General features: G+C 39.6%; 1 protein-coding gene across 3 annotated transcripts in view; it reads left to right on the forward strand.

Moving 5' to 3' along the window:
- The first annotated feature begins 2,053 nt into the window (after positions 1-2,053).
- The window catches only part of vdrb (vitamin D receptor b), a 28,117-nt gene continuing 16,654 nt past the window's right edge, over positions 2,054-13,516 (forward strand). Inside the window, exon 1 of one of the 3 annotated variants that reach the window (XM_077198412.1) lies at positions 2,054-2,791. The gene's annotated coding sequence lies outside the window, so the exon portion shown is untranslated. Of the gene's footprint in view, positions 2,792-6,992; positions 7,057-13,516 lie in introns of those variants that run through there. The other 2 variants (XM_077198413.1, XM_077198414.1) reach the window with 2 other exon arrangements.

A 13,516-nucleotide genomic window follows, 5' to 3' on the forward strand; every position in this document is an offset into this window, starting at 1 on the left:
ATATGTTCTTATTGCTTTATTTGAAAACTGAGGCAAGCATAAGACATACATTGAGTCAGGCGTAAGATAGCATTCTGTGTGGTTGTTTTTAGGTGTTTGTTATTGCAATAAATTCAATTGTGTATTCAAATATGTGTTGCTGTGATTTTAATTTGCCATTTTAGTCTAAATCAAATGTAATTTACAAATTAATATTTTAGTGCTAATACATTCAATGTTGATTTGCTGCTACAGTAAGTGAAGATTTTAAAACTATCCAATTTAATTTAATTTAATCTAATCAGATTACTTTAATCAGATTACTTTATAAATAGTCAGATAGACTTTTCCAAAAAAGTAAAACTCAAAAAGCCCATGCAAAAAAGAAACAAAATATGAGTTGAGTCAAAAAATATTTTTTATAGTGTACTTATTTGTGCAATTACACCGTAACATTGATACATTAAAATAGAGTGTAATCCCTTATAAAGTGTAATTTACGTATTAATCTATGCTAACTATGAATCCGACAAACAACTCCTTATGTTGCACAACAGTAAAGCATATACAAAAGCATATTGTAATAATACTAACTATTGCTGTTTACAAAATGTTCTGCTGAATTTTTTTTTGATCATTTATAGCTTTAAAAAAGTATTTTAAGGCATGTTTTTATATCATTTCCATGCAGTATGCGGATTGGCTGGCTGCTCTTGACCTTTGATCTAAAATGAAGAAACATTCCCGTTCCTCACACATTCCAACGCGATCTTTGTAGAAATGTTATTACCTGTTACATCACTGTAACCGTCAGAACATTTTTTGCATTAGAAATGGAGAGAGGAGAACAAAGGTTTTTGCAAAAAAGTGAGTATTATCTTAGTCTTTAGCAAACGCAGGAGACTATCGTGAGAGGGATCTTTTATAGGTGAACACCATAACAGAGTCATCTGAAGGTCACAAGACCAGATTAAACATCACGAGCACATAGATTCACATATTATTAATAGTGTAATGAGACTATACATATTCCCGTAAGCCTCTGAATCTTTTATTTCTCTTTGCATTTCTGTTTTAAGTGGATTTACAAAGAATGCTCAGTACCCTAAGCGTGCCCCTACATTTCCAGACAATAGCCCATATGTTCCCTTGAGAGGACAACGGAAACAGCCAGGGGATAACCATACGGGGCTCTCTCTCTCTCTCTCTCTCTCTCTCTCTCTCTCTCTCTGTATCTTTTACTTCCGTTCATGCCTCTACGACGATCTAACTTTCGCGAGGTCACTCCATCACGTTTCTCTCCCTTTCTCTCAACATTCACCATCCATTACTGCTCAGATATCATTTACACACAAATGCATGCACACAAACATGACACAAAACCATTCTTCTCCCACTAGGTGCCACAGAGATGAATTTCCCCATGTGATCTTATGCATACACACACGCACACACCATGTGTTCTGCGTTCGAGGCCTAAAACAGAAGCCTCTATACTACTCCAGCTATACTACTCAGGCAGACACACCGAGAAAAACATGAACTCATCTCCTTACAAACCAAAATATTATAATAAAAAAAACAACAACACTGGCCGTCATACATGGCTGAACATTTCCACGAATTACTGCGCTTAGTGACTGGAAATCGCATACTGCTATTATGGTATTGGCTCGGCCATAAATTGTTTGCGTTGTATTTATGTTTTTTCTTAAAGGAACAGTAAAATACACAAATAATTTCTCTCACCATTTACTCACCCGTATGATTCCCCCTTATGAGAAAATAAGACAGAATGTTAGGGAACGATAGCCTTGCAGCTTTTTATTTAAATACAATGAAAGTGAATAGTAGCCTACAGTCATCTGCATAACATATTTTGTGTTTCAAAGAAGAAAATTGTGCTTGCAATAGGATGAGTAAATTAGTTTTAATTAATTTAATGCAGTCCAATACCAGTTTTCAGTCCAGTCAGTCCAAGTGGCTTACACATTTATACACGAACACAATGTTCGACCTCATGCGGACAAACTGTTTACCTCGTTGATGCTTCTGACGTCATGACACACCCCTCGCGCGCGTGAGTGTATGTGTGTGTGTGTGTGTGTGTGTGTGCGCGCGCGCAGTCTCTGCCTGTGAATGCAGTGGGGTTTGTGCGTGTGAGTGAGTGTGTTTTGCTTGTGGAATGTGGGAGTTGTCCCCACGCGCTTTACGAACAACCGACCTGTCCAAACAGTGCGCGCGTGGCAGAGGATGTCACACCAACCAAAACAGCGGACGAACGCTCACAGCACAGTCTTTGGAGGAAAATCCGCTGTACAGGGTAGAGTCGGGGCGGGGCGTAATTACACGGAGTCCCATCTATTTAGGGTCAAGTACAACATTTTTACAGTCCTAACCAGCGTGGGTTCAAAGTTTGTTTTTTTGTCCGGAAACTGCGAATCGCCCACAGGGCGCGGAGGTAGTGCTTTCAGATTCGAAAGATTTTTGATTTATTTGTCTTTAGTTAATCCATAGACTCGCGAGATGGGATGGATTGCAAATCTGCAATAGCCAGCGTAATTCGTTAGCATCTCATCGACTAGCTCCTCCAGAGGCTCGATCGCGAATACGGGGCTGCGGTGCGGCTGGACGCGAGGTAGGCGACCCTCTGCGGGCTGCGCTGCCGAGGCGGTGGGCGTGTTTTCTCGGCGTGCTAGCATGTGAGCTGGCGCCAAGTTCTCGGTGTGAAAAAAAAACAAGATTTACAAGTTACGGGCTAGAGTGAAGCAGCAAAAGTCACATCACGCTTGATCGGAAAAGTTGCACGCAGGTACGAAGCGAGCTGTTTACTCTAACACACACTATTATCAAAGTGAACCTTGTGCTCACACTAATGCAATTCACAACAAAAGCTGCTAGTCTGCTAATGTTAGGTAACCTACTCAAGTAACTGTTTTTTAACATGGAACATGAGCTCCAGATAGAGTGAAAGAGAGTTTATGTGGGTAGTTGCTGAGCTAAAACACCTTTGTCACTATAATAACTGTTTGTTTATTTATTCGTTGTATGTCTTCGATGTATCTTTCTCGTTGCACTGATTTAATGCAGTTTAAACACCGATCTTGGCAAGTTATACAACGTGGAAAACTTTGCACATGCCTCCCAAGAACAGATAGTTCTGAAGAATGACGTATAGCAGAAAATTCCTGCTAATGAGCATTAATTCTATTCTAAGCAATAAAAAAGCGTGTATTGAGTTTAATTGTATAGCTGCGTATCAGCTCATCTGTTGCAGTAATTTGTAACTGCGACATCATACAATCACAGCGACAATATCGCTTCTATATCTTTACCAGCACTTTTAAAGTTACTGCTTTGGAGATTTAGCTCATTTTTCTGACCACATACTGTAATGTCTGAGATATACTGAACTACGAATTCATAACAAAAATGCAGGTTTTGGTGTACTGATTCACATCGGATAAATGTTTTTTGATAAAGCGTGTTTGCGGTATATTTTATAATAACTTGCTTTGATAATGTTACCATACATTAATGCATTTTAATGCTTTATAGATCATTAGTTAATATGCATTAGCATAGTTACAATATAATTAAACTTTCATTCACATGCTTTCACATATGGGCATATTTAAATGTACACCAAGACATGATATATTATGCACTTGCCTATTTGTATATGTTTGATTGTAAGTGAAAATAATTCTTCCAATTGAATATTTTTTCAATTCTGCTTTCTTATACTTTTGTTAATTTTTTGCTGTCATAATTATACACATTATTATCCTTTTTCACAATAAAAAAGTGCATAGTATTTTCCTGATGGAGGCCTATATGTTTTATAAAACCTTATGATGAAAGTGAAAAATAAAAAATGCTTTTAAAACCCTGTTATATAAATCATATTAACCTCAGGAGTATTGTTAAATATAATGTCCTTGTGGAGAGAGAGAGAGCGTGTGACTCACATGAAAGCACATTGTGCTGTTGGTATGTTGAGAAATTGTTGTTGTCCGCATAGTTTGTTTAACATGTCTGTTGAACTGAGCTAGGACTTTTTCAGTGTTCCTATACTGTAAATAAAAAAAAAATGGAAAATGTACTGGTAATTTTTCTGCCAGGACATTATGCATTTATTTTACGGAAATATCCGCTATCCCTAAAACAAAACACATTGCAATTCATAATTTAAAATGCAGGTAAATCACCTTCATATTAGAGTACATTGTGCCCTATTTTTACAGACATTTTGATAGTGTAATGGACAACTAGTTAGGGCATGTCAGATAAGCATGGTAAAAAGAAAAATACCTGGCCATATTAATTCCCATATTTTCAAGTTTTTGGTTTATGTCAGGTAGTAGTAGACTTTAAAAATCAACGTAATGCTTACCCTTGTCCCATGTTTGATTTGGCTATGCCTTGGACAAGTTGTATCAGATAATGTGTTTGTGTTTTGTGTGGCTAGAATGCATTTGGTAAAAGTGGTTGCTTTGTGAACGATGCACCATTGTGCAAATTCAGGGCTGCTATTTTCTAATTTGAAATTTGAAAGATTTCAAAACCTACCATTTTTAAAGTTAGGGGACAGTCATTTTTTAAAAGAAATGAATAGTTTTATTCATCAGAGATGCATTCTTATTAAGCAGCACAGCTGTTTTTTTATCATCAATGATAAAAAATAAATGTTTCTTGAGGACCAAATATGCTAATAGAATGATTTCTGAAGGATCATGTGACACTGAAGACTAAAGTAATGATGCTGCTGAAAATTCAGCTTTGCCATCCATCACAGGAATAAATGACACTTTAAATAATAGAAAAAAATAAATAAAATAGAAAAGTTATTTTGATTTGTAATAATATTCCACATAATTACTGATTTTACTACTTTTTTGGACCAATAAATGCAGCCTGAACATTTCTACTTTATTGGTGAGAAACTTTTTTTTTTTTTAAACCATAAGAATGTTGATGTTATATATACATACACCAACTATACGCATATCTAATTTTGTCCTCTCTCTCTTAATTTTTGTAAGTTTGATTAGATTATCAGTGCAGGAAAATTTACTGAAAATACATGGATTTGTTTTGTGCTGAGCTCCAGAATGTACCGCAGCAGCAAAATCTATATTACTACAGGACGTTTACATGTTCAGTGTGCTCCAGATTTCCCATGCACCTGTATATTATGTTCACAATCACGATAGTGTCTGAGCCTGTGCCTGTACTGGACTTTCATTTGTACATGTCTTGCTCTATGTAGGTTGCACTGATGATATGTTTCTTTTGTTTAAAGGAACTGGATTGTGATGTTTAGGTTGTTATTGTGGCGGTGCTCATTTCAGAGGCTGGAATGTGTGGGCCTGTGTGTAGTTTCTGTAACTTTAGGCAGAAGCTGTGAGGCCTTGACTGTAGCCCTGTAGAGAGGCCCATTGAAGGGGAAGTTGGCTCTGTGTGTGTGTGTGTGTGTGTGTGTGTGTGTGTGTGTGTGTGTGTGTGTGTGTGTGTGTGTGTGTGTGCGTGTGCGTGCAGACCACTGGGATTGGACACAGGGTAGAAAGACCCCCTGTACGGAAGGAGGGAAAAGGGAGGAAAGAGGTAGGAGGAGTCAGTTACACTTTTCTGGTCATGTGTGTGTTCTTGCCTCGTGCATGAGCAGAGTGAGTGGTCGCGTTATGGCAAGGGTAACCAAAGACGAATACGTAAAGAGACTATTCACAGCTGAGAAAGATTTCTCATTAGTAAACAGCCTAATTTTGACTTCAGGCCATTTAGTAATGTAACCTGAACAGTGTTGGCCTGATGCTTGTTTGTTTACTGTGGCTAATGTTTTACAGGGCTATCTTTGTCTTTGTATCTTTTTATAAATAATATTTGTTTGCTTATGGTGAATTTAACAGTTCAGAAATAATTGATGTACAGTGTGTGGAGGTTTTTCAGCATGATGGAACGATAAATGATTAATGTATGTCTTTGCGCAGCATATCTTCAGCTACTGTGGATTCGTACTATTTGCTCAGATGCTTGACATTGGTATATATGGCTTCACTAAACCTACATGGGTTGAGAATCAAATGGACTGAAATAACAAAGATGTATGATCATTTTTTTTACATTTCTTTCCCTTGCATTGTTTTTTGTGAGATCCTATTATTTTGCATAGACGGTATGTAAGGCATAATATACAGTCAGTCATTATCATGAAGCGGAGGGATTTTGTATCAAAAATTACATATTTACCAAATAAATACATATAATTATAAAGTTTAGTGGTTATTACACAAAATTTATGCTCCAATCAAAAGGTGATGATGAGGCTCAATTGAGGTTGTTTTTCACAATGTCTTGTTAAAGTTGTTTTCTCACTTGTTTTGAACTGCGATATGTCTACGTCATCATCATTCCGAGATGCACATTTGTCCCTTATTTTAAGTTTTCTGATAAAGTAATGCAAGCAATAAAAATAGAAAAGAAATCCTGAGGTTAATGTAAAATAAAAGTGGGAATGAAAAGTGCAGCATTCTCCACCGTATTAAAGAGATAGTACCCCCCAAAATGTAAATTTTATCATCATTTACTCACCATGTCGTTCCAAACCTGTGTGACTTTCGCTTTTGAAGAACAGAACGGATAGTTTTGAGAAAAGAAAAAACTCAAAATATTTCCATTTATGATGACAGAATTTTCATTTTTTTGGCGAACTATCCCTTTAAATTGTGTTTATGCAAAAATGTTTGTCCTTTGAGGATGTGATGTTTGCTTACATCAGGGTTCCTCAAATCCAGCCTGGAGGGCCACTGTCCTGGAGAGTTTAGCTCAAACCACGACCGAACTCACTTTCCTGCAATTTTCTAGTAACTCTGAAGACCTTGACTAGCTTGTTCAGGCGTGTTTGATTAGGGTTGGAAATAAACTCTGCAGGGCAGTGTTCCTCCTGGACCGGATTTTAGGAACCCTGGCCTACATGGATTGAATTTGCGTTTCTCCTCAAGTTAACCACATTTCTTGAAGTTAAATCTTATCCGTCTTGATTTCAAGGAATATATCGGCTGTTCGGGCTCCTGAGCGGTATTTTAATGTAAATGCTGTCTGTGGTTAAGCATCTACTATAAACAATTACTTATGTTCACATAATGTGTATGTTTTTAGCTTAAGCAAATGGAAATTTCTGAAAGAATCTGACAGAAAAATTACTTTACCATGTCCTCATAGAGTGTTGCTTGGCACGAGTCTAAGTTTGTATTTGTGTGGTGTACTTGTGGAATTTTGTGTGTTGTGTATGTGAGGGAAAGACTTTGTGTGTGAGTGTGTGGCAGTGTTATAATCTGGCAGTGTGTTTCCAGTCAGGTTTGTTTGAGGACAACAGCAGTTTCTGTGTGTTCTGGACCAGAACTGACCCCAACTGGCTCTGCGCATTACACATACGCACACATTTCCTTTGCGTGTGTGTGTGCGTTGGAAATGTGTAGGACAGTTTGTCTCAAAGTCTCTGTCTGTTTTTATGGTTTTTATGAGTCTGCTGATCGTTCTTGCATTATAGCCGTCAGCGCCAGTTTGCTGGGTTGTGAGAACATTTCTACGAAGCTTTAGTACAGTTGCATGTGTTCCTGAGTTTTCCACATGGTCTCTATGTCAGGCCTGCCATTTCTGCCGTGTGAGTCTGTCTCTGTCTGTTGTCATAGCTAATGAAGGTTTATGAAACCCTGACAGCATCTCTGTCCTGTCCTCCATACAGGCGCCCCTCGACCTCTGCTGGAAGGGCTGTGGCGCTTTTCTCTGTTTGCTTAAATTTATGACCTAACTATGTCTAAATGTTGCACTCGTTACAAAGTCGAACCACATTGTGCAGTTACTAGAAGTATTTATTGCGAAGGAACCATAGTTACGTATGACGATTGAGGTATCACCATAGTTACATGTTATAGAGTTACTGTAGCATGAACACTGTATGTTACACAATTACCACTAGCAATATGTTATGGAATATGGTAACCTGTGTTTATCCACAATGACTTTGCTCTTTTTTTTGTGTTGAGAAGGTCAAAGTCAATTGTTAGTCAATCCTTGTTTTCAATTTTGATTAAAAGATAATGATCATGCACGTTATTTCGATGCTGATCTTCTCCGGTGTATATCATGTTCTTTTATATGATAAACAGGCCATTAAACTCACAATCAGGTCATCCTTCTGAAGAGGGACAGTCTTTCTCATACACCTTGGCCTACATACTTGTTAGTGCTATGTGATGCTTCTGTCCATTCAATCATTAACTCTGCACTACCTTAAAGGGCATCACGGTCATACATATAGTGAGGCCACAGTCAAAGTGTCAGTCATGCCGTCTTCACATGTCCAGACCTAAAAAATCCCAGGTGTTCTCAGAGTTCTTAAGATGCTATGTGGCATAAGATGGAACATTAACCTGACTACCCAGTTGAGACACATTTAACATTTTCTGAAAGTCTCTTATCTCCTTCATGCTATGTGTGTGTTGATAACAAGAGCGATATACTGAAGTGTGAATAGTGGAGATGTGGCATGTGCATTCTGCACAGTCCAGAATCTCAACAAAACACACAATGTGCACACACAATCAATGATTTTGGAGACTTGAAAAAGCAAGGTCTTAATTTATCAAACAATTTGCATCCTTTTTTAAAAGGAAAGCGAATTCTGTGAGACTTTCAGCATTATATTCTTGTTTTGGTCCCACTTTATATCAAGTGTCTTAGACTACTATGTACTAACATTTCAATTAATCAATTGAAACAATGCACTTATTGTGTACATGCATGTTGTTACATTGTGCTTATATTTAAAAAAAATACCTTCATGTAATTACAGATGTACTTAGTTTCTGTAATTACATCTATAATTACACTGTTGACCTCTCCCTTACACCTTAACCCCCCCTTAAACCTAACCATACCACCAAACCTGTCCTAAATCTTTTCCGTATCCCACCTCAATAGCAGCAAAGTTGAACATTGTACCTAATAAGAAAATTGTCCCTAAAAGTTATGATTTTAGTACATAGTACTTAAAGACGAGACACCTAAAATGAAGTGTGACTTGGGTTGCACGATATATATATATTTTGTAACATAGATATCGCGATGTGTGCAGCCGTGAAAGTCAAATCGCAGGATGTGCGATGTCAAGTATAGGGATCGTTCTTGATCTGTACAGGCCAGGCACCACGGTTCATAATTCATGTGATTCTCAGATTAATTGCAAAGTTTAACCATCATAGAGCGAGAGTTTATCATTTGAACGTGTTTTCATACGACAAAATATATAGCAGAAAAACAAAATATCACAATGTCATGTCAGTGTAACGCAGTTCATTGTTATGGGAAAAAGGAAGCGGAAACCGGCGAACATTTAAAGACTTTAATAATAAAATAAACAAACACAAAACTAAAGTAAAAGACAGCAGCCCCTCACGAACGACTGCTGTCACATATAATAAAACACAACACATCATGAGTAGGCCTGTTCCTTTCTCAATCTCCACTGTCGTCTTTCCTCCTTTTTTGCTGCTTCTCCTCCGTTAGAGATACGAGACTGCTGCGTCGTGCAGGTGTCGCTCATCAGTAATCACGGAACCGGCCTCACGCCGTCCTCCCACGGCCCTCAACCTCGTCCTGCTCGCCACAGTCAGTTCATTTCCAATATCGAGCAGCTATATTGAAAAGTGTGACCCTTGTTTTTATTTTCAGGTGAATAGTATTATAGTATTAATGGATTTCCTGGGGATTGCCAAACATGGTCCTATCCTTCTATCTTTTTGTGTTGCACCTTAAATGTTTAGCTCATTTTAGTTTATTGTGTGTAATGGGGCATTGTTTATATTAGTTGGTGAGGACTATATTTTATAGCTAGGCTAATCAGTCATACAGCTCACTTCACTAAGTCTACTTCATTATTTAAATGATTTTTTTTTCTACAGGCTGAGGCACAATCCAGAAACGCAATGACTTTTTTCCTGCACTTGACTGCACCAATATGTGAATGCTTATGTAAGCATATATAAAGTAAAAATGAGAAGTTTATTTCTTTATCATTACTTTCTTTGAAATAAATTCCACTTTGTTTTTGTATTTTATTATATTATAATGACAGACACATTTAAACATATTTGGGGCCACTGTAGGTGTCGTGCACTCTAGACTTCATTTCCCAGCATCCCTCCTGTTTCTCACCTGTGCTCATTCAGACACCTGTGCTCATTCAGTCACCTGTGCTCATTCAGCTGCACATGACACCAGTCTCTAGCCATCTAGAGCACTATAAAGCACGCACTCCACATTCAGTGATGGTCTCCTCTACAACAAGGACTACAGATTATTCCCCTACGATGTCCCAACAAATTCCCAACAATTCCCCAGCGATCTTCTACCTGCCCCTTGATCTCCATTTCCCTAGTGATCCCTCTACACTCCAGCAAGCCTCTACCCTTACCAGTATACTCACCTGTCTGGACCATGCCGGGAAGTGTGTTCTCTCCACGTTCACCGTCCACGTATCTGCTATCTGCGATGTCCTACTGCACCTACAACACTATTCTGTTATTATCCAATCATTCTCCTCAACCTGCCATATTCCCATTTACTTACCTATGCGCTCATATCCTAATGTTGCAATAAACCTGTGGTTTTCACTGTCTATCTGCCTTTGAGTCTGATAATTACCTGAAAGCAGACAGCAATATGAGCACAGACAAGATTCACCAGTCCACCCCGCCGATTTGCTCCTCTTCATCTCACAAGATGGCTGGACGGTCGAAGTCTATGTGGAGGAGTCTATGTGCCCTATAACCTTCTGGAGTGGTTTGGACGATTATCTTTTTGCAACAAATTTTGGTGGCAGCTACCACGTGTTTCCTGGAGCAATACATTGAATTTGTGCAGTGGCTGAGTGGATCCTCCTTCACAGTAGGTGAATCAATTGAAGACATCATCGCCCCTCAGTCACAACCACCCCAGTTCACTCCAGTCCTTCAGGAGCCAACAGTCATCACAGAGGAATCTCCACCTGTCTCTGAAATCCTCCCAGTTCATACTCCATCATCACTCATACCGTGAGCTCTAGAGTCCCTTCCTGCCCAGAAGACTATTTTAGGGTCCCCAAACCCAGGTCCAGAAAGGCTATTTCTACTGGCATGGAGATCTGATTTCCAAGTCAGCAGACTCTCCTAGAACGTCAGTACGGATGGTGATGAGGAAAGGTTTTGCTTCTCTATGCTAGACTGCACCTGTCATTACGAAAGAGCTTACGAAAGAGCTTGCTCCAGCCCATAAGTCTGCTCCAAAGCCCGCTCTAGCCTATTGGACCATTCCAGAGTCCACTCCAGCCCATGAGCTTGCTCTGGAGTCCGCTCCAGCCCCAGAGCGCAAGCCCGCTGTCCATGAGCACGGAGGCCGATCAAAGCTCCCTCGTCACGGGCACGGTGGTTGATCATAGCTCACTCGTCACGGGCACGGAGGCCGATCAAAGCTCCCTCGTCACGGGCACGGAGGCCGATCAAAGCTCCCTCGTCACTGGCAAGGAGGCCGATCAAAGCTCCCTCGTCACGGGCACGGAGGCTGATCAAAGCTCCCTCGTCACGGGCACATAGGCCGATCAAAGCTCCCTTGTCACGGGCACGGAGGCTGATCGAAGCTCCCTCGTCACGGGCACGGAGGCCGATCAAAGCTCCCTCGTCACGGGCACGGAGGCCGATCAAAGCTCCCTTGTCACCGGCACGGAGGCCGACCGAAGCTCCCTCGTCAGGGGCACGGAGGCCGACCGAAGCTCCCTCGTCACGGGCACGGAGGCCGATTAAAGCTCCCTCGTCACGGGCACGGAGGCCAATCAAAGCTCCCTCGTCACGGGCACGGAGGCCGTGGAAGCCTCCACCATGGTGTCCTCCCTGGCTTCTCCCTCTGTCTATTCCCATTGGATTGGATTGTTTAGGAATGATTATGGGGGTCTGTCACATGCACTCTAGACTACATTTCCCAGCATCCCTCCTGGTTCTTACCTGCACTCATTCAGCCATCCTCCGCTCCTGACACCAGTCACTAGCCATCTAGAGCACTATAAGAGTGCACACTTCATATTCAATGATGGTCTGGTCTACAACAAGGACTGCAGTAAAACGCACCGTAAATGCTGCTATTATTGTCCAGTTATTCTCCCCAACCTGCTATTATTTTAATACTGCAATAAACCTGTGTTGTTTTCACTGTCTATGCCTTCTTTGTCTGGTAATTCCCTGACAGTAGAGGCCTATACTTCAAAGTTCACAAATTTTATTAATAAAATAATTTAGTTATTATTATATGATTTACTTCCATCCACCTTTTTGAAGACGTCTAAATATTGACAACCAAAAACAATCATCATTACTTGAAAAGTCAAGAAAAATAACATCCATCTGGAGGTTACCTTCAAAAATATGCACATAAGTAGTGCCATGTTTATGGCTGACTGCCAACTAAATCTTCACAAACTGGAATTGCAAATGTTTCACACATTTTGAATAGATGAATAAATGAATAGCCCAATTTAGATAAATGCATCATTATGTGCTGAAGTGTTTTGAAATGGTTTTATTAGTGTGAGTTTTCGGTGTGCATTAGAGTAATTTGAGAACTTTCTCTTGAAGAGGTCACGTCATGTGTGTGCGTGTGTTCTAGATCTGAACTGGTATTTCTGTTGTGGAACTTGGACTACATGAAGCTTTCAGCATATTTACCAGTTGAAAGATTTTGCGTTTATACAGAAGAGCTCACAAAAAGGAGTGAAAACAGGAAAACCGTGACCTCACTCTCTATGCACAGTTGTGTTTATTTGGTTTGTGCTGTTCTTGTTTGTACACAGAATCGTGATGTCCCTGCGACCTTTCACATAGATCTCAACTTCATTGCTGGTTTCATTTTCTGCAACAGTGAAAGGGTTAATCACGTGCTGTTATCATATACACATTTATTGTGACAATATACTTATCACCTGATGCTTTTTTACCTGTTTGAGTTGGCGTGTCACTGTGACCTCTGACTCATTTCAGCACGGCTGCTCTTTCTCATGGGTTGTTCCATCGAGCTGTAATGATTTTATCATGTTTATGTGTTTGCTGACCTTGTTCTTTTTTATTCTTTGAAAAAAGCTTCCTATGGAGATCTTGAAGCTGATATCTGTTTGTTTTAATTTGCACTGTCTCCTACAACCACTCCAATCCTCTGAGCGGTCCAGCCCTTTCTCAGTGGTGTAGCACTGATAGCTAATTAATATTCCCCTCTATCTGGTACGCTGTTTATCAATGCGCATACATTAGTGATGCTTATATAAAGAACTCTGTTTTCCCCCCATTCGGTTTGTTATACTGGTCTCATGGCTTTAATCAGAATGATATATTGTTCTATTAAAGGATTGTTAATTATTCAACACTTGCTAAAGAATGTCAGTTATGATTTGTGGTTTTGTTATGCTGTCGGTCAGTGCTGAAGAAATAGGGAAATTCCTTCTTTTTTTCCTGCCTTG

Source organism: Siphateles boraxobius, unplaced genomic scaffold (genome assembly GCF_051911475.1).
Source record: "Siphateles boraxobius isolate OS27281-9 unplaced genomic scaffold, OSU_SipBor_1 41, whole genome shotgun sequence".
NCBI lineage: Eukaryota > Metazoa > Chordata > Actinopteri > Cypriniformes > Leuciscidae > Siphateles > Siphateles boraxobius.